The following is a 14,112-nucleotide window of genomic DNA, read 5'->3' as shown; positions in this document are numbered from 1 at the left end:
AGGTATCTTTTCCCTAGGGTGCAGGACATCAAGACCAGGCGACATATTTTTCGGTTGAGAGGAGAAACATTTTTATAGTCAAAATGATGGGCAACTTCTTTTTAATGGCTAGTGGTTCACGTGTGGATTTAACTTCCAGACGAAGTGGCGAATACAAGGACAGTTACAATGTTTAAAAGACATGTAGATAAGTACAAGAATAGGAAAGGTTTGGAGAGATATGGGCCAAGTGCAAACAAGTGGGACTAGTTTAGGTTGAGATTATGGACGGCATGGACTAGTTGGACTGAAGGGTCTATTTTCTTGCTGTATGACTCTACGATGCTATTATGAGGGACATGGACAGGGGGATAGGAAGGTGCTGTTTCCCTTCGTCAAAGGGTCAGTAACAAGGGGGGACGACATCATTTTAAAGTGAAGGGTAAGAGGTTGAGAGAGGGATTTGAGGACTGTTTCACCCAGAGGATGGGAATCTGGAACATGTGAAAATAAAATATTTGGGCTTTCAGTTTCTGTTTGAAATCACTAATTGCTCCGGTGTGTGGAAATGCCACTTTGTAACTGCAGGGTATTCCATGATTTATTAATGTGGAATATTTGTATAAAGGAGCAGGAGGAAGCCATTCAGCCGCTTGATCCTGTTCCACCATTCAATGGCAGATCTGTGACCTGACTCCATAGACCTGCCTCTGGCCTCTTTAATAACTTTGTTGAACAACAACAAAAAATCTGTCAGATTTAAAACTAACAACTGATCCAGCAATGCTGCTGTTTGTGGAAGAGAGTCACAAACCTCTCCCAGCCTTTGTGCTTAGTAGTACTTCCTAACATCTCTCCTGAACAGTCTGGCCCTAATTCTCCAGCTATGCCCTTCCTCGTTAAAGGATACCCAACTAGTAGAAACGCTTTCAATTTCTATACCCTGTCATCTCCTGTCAATATCTTCGATCAGATCATCCCTAAACCCTGTAAATTCTGGACAGAACAGGCTTAATTTGTGTAATCTCTCCTCATAACTTAACCCCTGAAGCCCACCCATGTATCAATCTCGTAAACTCACGCTGTACTCCCAGGCAAATCTATCCTGCCTCAGGTGTGGTGCCTAGATCTGCTCCAAGTGGCGTCTAACCAGGGTTTTGTACAACTGAAGCATCCCTTCTGCATCCCTGTACTCCAGTCCTCTCGATATCAAGGCCAGTATTCCATTAGCTTTCTTCAGGCAATGAATATCAGAAATGAAAAGAAATACAGGAATTGTTGGAGAAACTCAGCAGGGACAGATATTATTTCTCACGTGGGGACTGTCTGACTGCTGTTGAAGACAACTTTCCATCTTTTCTTTTGACCCTTTAGTTTTGAGCTGTGCTGGAACCATGTACTCTTCAGGGATACAGGATGGCAACTATTCACTTTGTTTACAAACCTCGAGATTCTCAAACAAGAGGGGTACTTTGAGAATTATTACTAAACGGCAGAAAATCAAACGCTTTCCGTATATCTGAGGGAGGCTGTGTGCAATGGGTGTGACTGAACTTGGAATTTGTAGGGTACGCCCTGGGAGCCATCTGAGGAAAGAACAATATTGATTCTTCATGATTTTATTCCTTTATTCCTTAGAGGGATATGTATGGTCAGAGTCTTACCTGATTGAGCCATTCCAAGTATCTCAGTCTCAAGTCAGGAGTGTGATGGAATGCTCCCTACTTGCCTGGATGGTTGCAGCTCCAACAATATTCGAAAAGCTCAACATCGAGGGAAAAAGCAGTCCCCACTTAATTGGAACGACATCCCAGAAGCATCTACTCCCTCTACTCAGTAGCAGCAATACTAAGATGTACTGCGAAAATACATCAAAGATCCTCAGGCAACACCTTCAAAACCCATGACCACTTCAATCTAGAAGAACAAGTGCAGCAGATACGTGGGAACACCCACCCTCTACAAGTTCCCCTTTGGGCCACTCGGTTTCCTGATTTGGAAATATAACACTGTTCCTCTGGTGTCATTGGGTCAAAATCTGGGAATTCCCTCCCTCAGGGCAATGTGCTCCCACAGCACATGGACTGCAGCAGTTCAAGAAAGCAGTTTATCCCTACCTTCTCAAGTAGGCAACTAGGGATGAGTTTGGCAATAAACATAGGGTCTAGTGGGTGATGCCCATGTGTCATGAGTGATTAATAATAAAAAAGGTTATAAATTACCCCAGGGCCTCCACCTTCCCTATGTGAGCTTGTTTTGAGAGGGTAGGTGCAAACTTCGTAGTGAATGTTGATGCAAAATACACATTTGATGTTATTGAGTCACCTGGTTCGTGAACTAGTTTGAAAATATTGCTACATGGCCAAGAACTTCGGCTTATATTACTGTTGGGTTGGGGCTGTGACCTTAATTATCAGTCCGTATTTAATTTTGAGGCATCGTTTGCTGTTATTTTAACATTCTGATCTTTAATCTTTTGGTTCATTTTGCTTATTGTTTTTTGATTATAGGTGACTCCGAAAAAGATAGCAGTTTGGTGTACTCAGTTTTCACCATCTCAAAACCAAGAAAGGCTGGTAAAGAATATAATATATATACACTTTATAACATTTCTGATTCAGTGAAAGTGGAGATTTTCTCTGGTTTATCTTAACCCTCAAAAACCCAGCCACTTTGAAACATCGCCAGTGTTTCTCTTGCTTATAGCATGGAGCAAATGTCTGCCCAAACTTTTTGAATCTTTTTACATTTGAATTTATTAATCATCGATAGTGTTTGCAATCATCTAAATCATAGCGATGTTCCACCTATGTCAACTAAATTAACAACAGGGAAATGTGAATTGGAAGAGGGAACATTACACTGATGGCTAATTGCTTTACCTTGCATCTTGTTTTCAGGGAATTCCTACATTTTGGCCCTGGGACATCAATCTGTTGATTGCCCCAGTACAACAGCTTATTGTTTGAGAATGGTCCCTTCTAGCCTTAGTCTTTGGGGGCAAGGAGCCATTCGCTCTGGGTCTAGCATCATTCACATGAGGAGTGTTTCATTTCATTGCCCCGAGTGTTTCTTTGATGACACAACGATAGGTGGAAGGGTAAGGCTGCAGAAGGATTTACAAGAAAAATCCCAGGGATGGAGAGCTTGACATATGAGAAGAGGTTGAGGAATAAGAGTCTGGACTCGTTTAGAAGGGTGAATCTGGTTGAAACTTGGAGAATACTGAGAGGCCCGGATAGAGTGGACATAGAGAAGATGAATCCACGAGAAGGAGAGACTAAGACCTGAAGGCACAGCCTCAGAGTGAAGGGAGCTCTCTTTAGAACGGAGATGAGGAGGAATTTCTTCAGCCTGACAGTGGGGAATCTGTGGAATTCATTACTGCAGACAGCTGTCATTATGTCTTTAAGACAGAGATAGGTTCTTGATCAGTAGGAGGATCAACTGTTACAGAGAGAAGGCAGGAAAATGGGGTTAACAAACATACCAGCCATGATGGAATGGCGGAGCAGATTTGATGGGCCAAATACCCTGCTATATCTTATCGTCTTGGTTAGTAAGAGACTAGATTAGATTACTTACAGTGTGGAAACAGGCCCTTCGACCCAACAAGTCCACACTGACCCTCGAAAGAGCAACCCACCCAGACCCATTCCCTTGCATTTACCCTTCACCTAACACTATGGGCAATTTAGCATGGCCAATTCATCTAACCTGCACATTTTTGGACTGTGGGAGAAAACTGGAGCACCTGGAGGAAACCCACACAGACACGGGGAGAATGTGCAAACTCCACACAGGCAGTTGCCTGAGGCGGGAATTGAACCCAGGTCTTCTGGCGCTGTGAGGCAGCAGTGCTAACCACTGTGCCGCCCACTCATAGACTGTGATGTATCACACAGTTTAGGCCCTCAGATTCAGAGCTTTCTGAGGATGTGCTATGAGCCAGCCACACTAAAATGTGTTCAGGGAGCTGGACGATCAACACAACATACGGGCTAGGAGCCCACGGGAACCTGCTTCCCCCATTCTGTACAGCTGCGGCTGATCTCATCCCAGCCTCACTGCAGTTTCCTGCCCCCCTCCCTTTGACCCCTCACTGATTAACAATCTGTCTGCCCCCTCCTTCAATTTATTCAGTGTCCTGACATACACCCATATACTGGGGGATGAATTCCCAGAGATTCCCACCCCCTTTTCCTTGGAGAGAAGCCATTTCTCAACATCTTTCGTTTCAATCTGTTCCACCCCCTTCTCCTGAAACAATGACTCTCTCGTTCTAAATTGTTACACCTGAGGAAACATCCTCTCTGTCTTCTTTGTCAATCCCACCTCGTTTACCACCCTCTATCCCTCAGTTGGATCTCCTTTATTCCTCTAAATTCCAGAGCATATTGGCCTTAACTGCTGAATCTCTCTTCCAATGACAAACATCCCATCTCTGAACATGAAATGTACAAAATCACGCTAGATGGTATCTTGGGTGTAGTTTACACATCTCAAAGTGAGTTAGTCATAATTTCTGAGAAGTCTGCAGCCCAGAAAATAGCCCGAATCTGTGCTGGTCAGAAACAACCACCTCGATATTCTCTTATCGCATTTCCCCAGCACTTGGCTCCAAGCCTTGGCGTCATGAGTGCACATTAAAATCCTCCTTCAATGTGATGAGAGTTTCTGCGTCTCCCACCCTTACAGGCAGTGACTTCCAGATTGCACACCACCCTCTGGGTGAGCAAGGTTTTCCTTACATCCCTTCAAAACCTCCTGGCCCTTACCTTCAATCTATACCCCTGCCCCACCTCCATCAAGCGGGGAAAGTTTCTTCCTGCCTCCCCTATCTTCATCCCTCATCATTTTATACATCCCTCTCTTTCAATCTACTCTGCTGTAAGGACAACAATCCCAGTCTGTCCAACCTCTCTCAACCACTGAAACTCTCCAGCTCCCAAGACAATATGCTGGTAATTCACCCTGTGCACCCTCTCCCACTTCATTTAGATATGTACCATTGATAAAGTGTCTTTTCTTTTACTTACAGCTCACTCCAGTAGTGCATCAGGGAGGAAAGATACAAGTTATTTTGCAGTGAAAAAGAGGGCAGTTAATTTTTAATCAGCAGAGTTACGTTGTTAGCAAGCGGTTAATGTAAAGTCACCATTGTCTCATTAGAGAGAGGGAGAAAGGGGTGTGGGGGAGAAAAAGCGAACAATTGTTTTATGGTTTAACCTGAGGGACACCACACCTAAAGCACAGGAAATGATCACTTACAGTAATCTCAACCAGAGTAGCAATTGAACGCATGCTGTCAATGTGACTGTACATTGTAAGCCTACTATAGAATCAACTGAGCTAACCAACCCTGGCATGGCCAGTGGCAAAAACATTGGGTGGCACAGTGGCTCAGTGGTTAGCATTGCTACCTCACAGTGCCAGGGACCCAGGAACAATTCCAGCAATTGGGAGTTTGCACATTCTCCCCTTCTCTGCATGGGCTTTCTCCGGGTGCTCCGGTTTCCTCTCACAGTCCAAAGATGTGCAGTTCAGATGGATTGGCCTTGCTAAGTTGCCCATAGTGTGAGAGTTATGCACGCTAGGAGGATTAGTCATGGGAAATGCAGTGTTACAGGAATTGGAGAGGTGGTGGCTCTGTTGGTTGCTATTCAGAGGGACAACATATGGAGCCGATGGGCCAAAAGGCCTGCTTCCACACTGTAGGATACTATGATGTGCAGGTTAGAGGGATTAGCCGTGGTTAATGCAGGGTTACAGGGGGTAGGGTCAGGAATGGGTGGGATCCTCTTCACTGGCTTGGGACAAACTGGATGGGCTGAATGGTCTCTTTCCACACTGTATGGATTGTGTCGACATCAATGTTTAGCTCAATGGTGTGGGGCAATTTATTCCGGTCTCAATTTTGATGAGATTCACTTTCAGTTTCTGAAATAATGGGGAAGCAAAATCCTATGTTTTCAGCTCCCCAGGGTATGCCCTGCAGATGTGAATTTTGAATCTCGCTGTGTCAGGTCGTGGATTTGGAATGGGATTTTAAACAAAAACAGATCTGGAGTTGATGACTGTTGTCAGGAACAAACAACCATCAGGTTCAAAATTGAAGATTGAGGTGAGGAGGAGTTTCTTCTCTCAGAGGGTTGCGTGTCGTTGGAATTCCTTGCCACACAGAGCTGTGTATGTGGACAGGGAGCAGGTTTAAGGCTGGAATAGATACATAGATTCTTGATCAGTCGGGGAATTGAGGGTAACATGTTACGTGCAGAAAAGTGAGCGTGAGGAATGGTACATCAGCCACGAATGAATGAGCAGGCTCGAGCAGGTGAATGGCCTTCTCCTGTTCCTGTCTGGATGGTCCTTAAGGGAGTGAAATCTGACCTCCTTACCCGCTGTGCTCTGCACGTGATTCCTAACCCTTTGCAAACTCTTCACTGCCTTCTGGCTGAGCAAGTCGATTGGTTCAAGGACATTTTGGAATTGCATCCACTTCCCACCTTGGCAGAGATTACCACATCCTGTTCAGATGACAGAGAAATAACATTTATCAGAATCAGAGTCAGTTTTTGACTTGTTCCAATCATTTGCTTTGCCAAGAGACATTGGTCTGTATAATGACCCCACATATTCACAGCTCCTCCAGTACATTCTGATTGTCTTTCAGGCAAAGTTTGTTATTCTCATCCATTTTCATAGAGTCATGCAGCACGGAAACAGACCCTTCAGCCCAATTCGCCCATGCTGACAAGGTTGCCCAAACTCAACTAGTCCCATTTATCTGCATTTGGCGCATATTTCTCTGCACCTTTCTTATCCGTGTAGCTTTACAAATGTCTCTTATATGTAATTGTACCTGCCTCTACCACTTCCTCAGGCAGCTCATTCCATATACTCACTGCCTTCAGTGTGATAAGTTTGCCTCTCAAGTCCCTTTTTAATCTTTCCCCTCTCACCTTAAACCTATGCCCACTAGTTTTGGACACCCCTACATTGGGGAAAAGACTATACCTATTTACCTTTTCTGTGCCCCTCATGATTTTATAACCTCTGTAAGGTCACCCCTCAGCCTCCAACGCTCCAGGGGAGAAAAGCTCCCAGCTTATGAAGCTTCTGCTTATAACTCAAACCCTGCAACCTTGGTAACATCTTTGTTAATCTTTTCTATAACCTTTCGAGCTTAACGACATCCTTTCTACAGCAGGTTGACCAAGACTATACACAGTATTCCAAAAAATGGTCTCATCAACATCCTGTACAGCTGTGACATGATGCCCAACTCCTGTCATCAGTGCTCTGACCAGTGAAGGGAAGCATGCCAAACGCTCACTTCACCACAGTGTCAAGCCGCAATGCCACATTTAAGGAACTGTCTTCCTGCATCCCCTAGGTCTGTTTGATCGGAAGCACTCCCCAGATGATAACATCAATAAAGATGTATCTGGACAGATGCATGAATGGGCCTCTCAATATTCTGTAAGTTTCAATCAGGTTCTCTCTCATCTTTCTAAACTCCATCGAGTTAAGAACCAGAGTCCTCAACCTCTCCTCATATGACAAGTGCTTAATCCCTGGGATCTTTTTTGTAAACTCCCTCTGGATCCCCTCCAAATTCAGCCCATCCTTCCTGAGATAGGAGGCCCAAAACTACTCACAATGTCCCAAATGTGGTCTGACCAGAGCCTTATACAGCCTCAGCAGTACATCCCTGCTCTTGTATTCTAACCCTCTCGAAATGAATGCCGACATTACATTTGCCTTCCTAACCGCCATCTGAACCTGCCTGTTAACCTGAAGAGAATCCTGAACTCGGATTCCCAACTCCCTTTGTGCTTCAGATTTCCGAAACCTTTCCCCATTTAGGAAACAGTCTCCGCCTCCATTCTTCTAATCCCATTGCATACCCTCCCACACTATCATCCATCTGCCAACCGAACCTTAATAGGATCCTGAACTCGGACTCACCCCCGAGGACCTTGTTTGTGCTTCAGGCCTGGCAGCATCTGTCCAGAGACAGACAGAGAGAAAGCGGAGTCAACGTTTCGAGTCCGGGGCAGCCGTCCTGCGGGAGAGTGGCCTTTGGTCTTGATGTGCCGCCGCACAATTTCTTGTTCACTCCCACCTCTCTGTCTGTGTGTATTTGTCATTATTATTGAGTTTGGCGAGTCGCGGAGCCGACCCTGTTGTTTCTCTCTCCTGAAAGGGTTGTCCCTTTAAAGAGCCTTTCCCCTGAAGCAGCTGCTAACGGTCACTTGGGGCACGAGGCGGCCGTTAACCGCCATCTCGCGCGGGGCCTGAAGCTAAAATGGCGCCGGGGCCACGCGGGAAGGAAAAGCGCCGAGGGACAGCGGACTGTGTCAACATGTCCCGTTCCCGAGGGTCAGGATGGTGGTTATTGGGGGGTGGAGGGGGACAGGAGAGATTCCCCCTCCCAGTGAGGCATCTTGTACAAACCGCGATGTCTCTCTCCGTCTCCCTGTCTCTATACATCTCTCTCTCTCTCTCTCTGTAACTGACTGTCCATGACTTGCTTTAACCCTTTGACGATGTGGATTAATCTCGATGACTGTGTGATTTTGTGTTTCTCTGTGTCTCTCTATGACCATGTTTCTTTATGACTCTGCCCCTCTGCATATCTATGTCTCTCTCTTTCTCCCTGCGTGAGAGGTTTTGCCGAGAGGTGCGAGGGAGGAGCGAAGGACTTCTGGGAAGGTTTTAAGTGGGAAGTGCACCCAACTCCAGCTCCTCGAAAACCTCTGGAGCTGGAGCTGGAATGACTACGGATCATCCGGGAGGCTGAGGGGGAAATTGAGAGGATGTACAGGGAGGTGGTCATTCCCCAGACACAGTATAAGGACAGCTGGGTTACTGTCAGGGGGAGGAAAGGGAACCAAAGGTCAGAGAGGGATCCCCTGTGGCCGTTCCCCTCAGTAATAACTATACCGTTTTGGATACTGCTGGTGGGGATAGCCTACCAGGGGAAAACCATAGTTGTCAGGTCTCTGGCACTGTGGCTCAGAAGGGGAGGGAGGAAAATAGAAAAAACGCTAGTGTACGGGACTCAATAGTTAGATGGATTGACAGGAGATTTTGTGGTCAGGAATGGGACTCCCAGCAGGTATGTTGCCTCCCCGGTGCCAAGGTCCGGGATGTCGCTGATCGGGTTTCTAAGATTCTGAAGGGGGAGGGGGAGCGGCCAGAAAGCGTGGTACATATTGGCGCCAATGATATAGCCAGGAAAGGGATTGAGGATCTGAAAAGTGACTACAGAGAGTTAGGTTGGAAGCTGAAGAGCAGGACGAATAGAGTAGTGATCTCAGGTTTGCTACCATGCTACAAGATTAATGGGCGGCACAGTGGCATAGTGATTCGCACTGCTGCCTCACAGCGCCAGCAACCCGGGTTCAATTCCTGCCTCGGGCAATTGTCTGTGTGGTGTTTGCACATTCTCCCCGTGTCTGTGTGGGTTTCCTCCGGGTGCTCCGGTTTCCTCCCACAGTCCAAAGATGTGCAGGTTAGGTGAATTGGTCATTCTAAATTGCCCGTAGTGTTCGGTGCAGGGGTAAATGCAGGGGAATGGGTCTGGGTGGGTTGCTCTTCGGAGTGTCGGTGTGGACTTGTTGGGCCGAAGGGCTGTTTCCCCACTGTAAGTAATCTAATCTAATCATAGTGAGATGAGGAACAGTCAGCAAATGCAGCTTAACATGTGTCTGCGAGGCTGGTGCAGGAGGGAAGGCTACAGATACCTAGACCATTGGGCCACCTTCTAGGGAAGGTGGGACCTGTACATGAAGGATGTGTTGCACCTGAACTGGAGGGGCACAAATGTTCTGGGTGGGAAATTTGCTTGTGTGATTTGGGAGGGTTTAAACTAGTTTGGCATGGTGGTGGGAATCAGAGCTACATGTCTGAGAGGGGGAAGTGACAGGATGTATTGAATCTATCAGGAAGATTTCTCACGCAATGACACAAAGGATTGGTTAAAGTGTGTCTGCTTTAATGCAAGGAGTGTCCGAGAAAGTATGACCCACTTAGAGCATGGATCAGTACTTGGGGCCACGATGTTGTGGTCATAACGGAGACGTGGGTTCCACAGGGGCAGGAATGGTTGCTTGATGTTCCAAGGTTTAGAACGTTTAAAAAGAACAGGGAGGGTGGAAAAAGAGGAGGGGGTGTAGCATTGCGAATCGGAGAGTGTGTCACAGCTACAGAAACAAAGGTTGTTGAGGAAGATTTGTCTACTGAGTCAGTATCACTGGAAGTTAAGAACAACAAGAGAACAACCACCGCATTGGGGGTTTTCTACAGACCACCTAATTGCAGTAGAGAGATTGAAGGTCTCATAGGTGGGCAGATCCTGGAAAATGCAAAAGTAGCAGGGTTGCTGTTATGGGTGATTTAAACTTTCCCAATATCGACTGGAACCTCCGAAGTGCAGATGGTTTAGATAGAGCCGTTTGTGTCAGGTATGTTCAGGAGGGTTTCCTTACTCAGTATGTGGACAGGACGCTGAGGGGGGAGGCCATTTTAGATTTGGTGCTCAGCAACGAGCCAGGACAGGTGTCAGATCTCGCGGTGGGAGAGCACTTTGGTGAAAGTGATCACAACTGTCTCACATTTCGCATAGCCTTGGAGAGGGAAAGGTGCAGTTACCGAGGGAAGATATTTAATTTGGGAAAAGGAAATTATGACGCTATCAGACAGGATTTGGGAAGTACAGACTGGGAGCAATTGTTCCACAGACAGGGCATAGCAGATATGTGGAGACTATTTAAGGAGCAGTTGTTGTGAGTGATACACAAATTTGTTCCTTTGAGACAGGTAAGAATGGGTAAGATTAAGGAACCTTGGATGATGAGAACAGAGGAACTTCTCATCAAAAGGAAGAAGGCAGCTTATGTAAGGTGGAGGAAGCAACGATCGAGCACAGCTTTAGATGATTACAGGCTTGCTAGAAAGGAGCTGAGGAGAGTCAGGAGGGGCACAAAAAGGCTTGGCAAGAAGGATTAGAGAGAACCCTAAGGCATTTTACTCATACATGAGGAATAAGAGAATGATCAGGTAGGGCCAATCAGGGATAGCGGAGGGAACTTGTGCGTGGAGTCTGAGCAGATAGGGGAAGCCCTAAATGAGTTTTTAGCTTTGGTTTTCATCAAGGAAAGGGACCTTATTGTAGATGAAAACTTAGAGGAGCTGGGGATACAGTCTTGACCAGATCAAGATTGATGAAGTTGATGTGCTAGAAACTTTGGAAAACATTAAGATTGATAAGTCCCCAGGGCCAGACCAGATTTACCTTAGGCTGCTCCAGGAAGCGAGAAAGGAGGTTGCGAAGCCGCTGGCGAGGATATTTGCCTCCTCCCTCTCCACAGGAGTTGTACCGGAGGATTGGAAGGAGGCAAATGTTGTTCCTCTTTTCAAGAAGCGTAGTAGGGAAATCCCTGGCAATTACAGACCAGTCTTACGTCTGTTGTCAGCAAAGTTTTGGAAAGAATTCTAAGGAATAGGTTTTATGACTATTTGACAAAGTATAGTGTGACTAAAGGCAGTCAGTATGGCTTTGTGAGGGGCAGGTCATGCCTCGCAAATTTTATTGAGTTCTTTGAGGAAGTGTCAAGACAGGTCGATGATGGTCGAGCAGTGGATATGGTTTATATGGACTTCAGCAAGGCATTTGATAAAGTTCCCCATGGTAGGCTCGTTCATAAAGTCAGGAATTAAGGGATACAGGGAGATTTGCCTATCTGAATTCAGAATTGACTAGCTGACAGAAGGCAGAGAGTGACTGTAGATGGAAAGTATTCTGCCTGGAGGTCAGTGTTGAGTGGGGTCCCGCAGGGCTCTGTTCTTGGACCTCTGTTCTTTGTAGTTTTTATAAATGACTTGGATGAAGAGGTTGAGGGGTGGGTTAGTAAATTTGCAGATGACAGAAAGGTTGGAGGTATCATTGATAATATAGAGAGCTACTGCAGGCTGCAGTGCGACATAGACAGGATGCAGAGCTGGGCTGAGAAATGGCAGATGGAGTGCAACCTGGATAAATGCGAAGTGATGCATTTTGGAAGGTTGAACTCGAATGCTGAATATAGGATTAAAGACAGGATTCTTGACAGTGTGGAGGAAGAGAGGAATCTGGGCGTGCAAATACATAGATCTCTCAAAGTTGCCACCCAAGTGGGTAGGGTTGTTAAGAAAACACATAGTGTTTTGGCTTTCATTAACAGGGGGATTGAGTTTAAGAGCCGCAAGATTTAGCTGCAGCTGTCCAATTCCTTGGAATATCGGTCGCCCTACTATAGGAAAGATACAGAGGCTTTGGAGAGGGTGCAAAGAAGGTTTACCAGTATGCTGCCTGGACTGGAGGACTTGCCTTATGAAGAAAGGTTGAATAAGCTTGGACTTTTCTTTCTGGGGAGAAGGAGGAAGAGAGGAGACCTGATCAAGGCATACAAAATAATGAGAGGGATAGATAGAGTCAATAGCCAGAGACCTTTTCCCAGGGCACGATTGACTGGTATGAGGAGTCATTGTTTGAAGGTATTAGGAGGAAGGTATAAAGGAGATGTCAGAGGTAGGTTCTTTACGCAGAGAGTTGTGAAAGCATGGAATGCGTTGCCAGCTGTGGTAGTGGGAACAGAGTCATTCGGGAATTTAAGCAACTGCTCGTCATGCACAGGGATAGCAGTGAGTTGAAGGGTGAGTAGGTTAAGTTACTATATTTTACGTTAGGATTAAACCTCGGCACAATATCATGGGCCAACGGGCCTGTTCTGTGCTGTACATTTCTATGCTCTATGACCCTCTGTGACCCTGTAACTCTCTCTGAGTGTATAGTCGGAGTACTGTTTGTTGCTGAGCACAACAATTTGTGCCTTAGAAAAGTGCCTAATGGTTTGGTTTTGTCACAGGTATTCCTGTGTCAGTCGTAGAGCTGAGTGCCCACTTGGAAACGCGGTAGTGGAAGGAGACAGCACCCCTTTAAACCGCTTGTTTTGATCCCAATTCAATATATTTTCCAGAAGGATGGTGAGGAGATTTACTGGGAATACTCCAACCACAACATAACCGTACACACAATCATCAATATCAGCAAACATCAAGAGGCAATTATCACTGTGCTGTTTCTAACCAGCAAGCAGAGTCTCTCCTGGACAGCAAATTCCTCGCCGTTTCAGTGATCAGTAAGTTTGTAAACGACTATACAAATGCACATTATCTGAACACGGTGATAGAACTGGGTGAGCGTACAGATGGAGATTTACCAGGATTTTACTTTGAGGGCTGGAGAGTTTCAGTGATGGAGAGAGATTGGATAGACTGTGGTTGTTTTCCTGAGAGCAGAGGAGATTGAGTGTGGTGACATGATTGAGATGTCTAAAATAATGGGTGTAGATAGTGTAGACAGGAAGAAATGTTTCCCTCCTTGATGGAGGGATCAATGACAGGGGGAGGGGCATAGATTGAAAGTAAGGGATAGGAGGTTTAGAGAGGGATGTGGGGCAAAACATTTTCACCCAGAGGGTAGTGGGGAATCTGGAACTCACTGCCTGTAAGAGTGAGAGAGGCAGAAATCCTCATCACGTTGAACAAGGCTTTAGATATTCACTTGCGATGCCAAAGCTAGAGTCTGATTAAGTGGTCCTTGATGTTTCACTTGTATTTTCTTGCAGAAATATGAGCTTGGGTACCCCAGGGCAGGGGAGTCCAAAACTAGAGGGCCTTGGTTTAAGATGAGAGGGGAAAGATTTAAAAGTGACCAGAGGGGTAACTTCACACAGATGGTGGTGCATATTTGGAATGAGCTGCCAGAGGAAGTGGTAGAAGTGGGTACAATAACAACCTCTAAAAGAGATTGTTATTGGATAGGAAAGGTTTAGATGGATATGGGCCAAACGCAAACAAATGGGACTAGTTTTGTTTGTGAGACCTGGTCAACATGGACTTATTGGGCCAACGAGTCTATTTCCGTACTGTATGACCCTATGACTGGGAAAATTATATTAGAGAATAAAGTTGGTTGCTTTTGACTGGCATGGATTCAGTTGGCTGAAAATGCTGTTTCTGTGCTGTCTCTGACTCTACAATTCCTTGTTAAGCAATCCATCCGAGAAAGGTAGAAGCTTAGAC

At 45.8% G+C, this 14,112-nt stretch overlaps 1 long non-coding RNA gene across 2 annotated transcripts in view; it reads right to left on the bottom strand.

The window, feature by feature from the left end:
- LOC122544652 overlaps nt 1-14,112 on the bottom strand; it is a 112,132-nt gene that overhangs the window by 79,484 nt on the left and 18,536 nt on the right. The window contains exon 4 of one of the 2 annotated variants that reach the window (XR_006310409.1): nt 5,779-6,506. The exons of the other annotated variant lie outside the window; for it this stretch is intronic. This is a non-coding gene — a long non-coding RNA (uncharacterized LOC122544652). Of the gene's footprint in view, nt 1-5,778; nt 6,507-14,112 lie in introns of those variants that run through there. 2 annotated transcript variants of the gene reach the window in all.

The sequence above is a fragment of the Chiloscyllium plagiosum genome, chromosome 50 (assembly GCF_004010195.1).
Source record: "Chiloscyllium plagiosum isolate BGI_BamShark_2017 chromosome 50, ASM401019v2, whole genome shotgun sequence".
Taxonomy (NCBI): Eukaryota; Metazoa; Chordata; class Chondrichthyes; order Orectolobiformes; family Hemiscylliidae; genus Chiloscyllium; species Chiloscyllium plagiosum.
The sequence above is the reverse complement of the archived record's forward strand: the minus strand, read 5'-3'. Positions and strand labels throughout refer to the sequence as shown.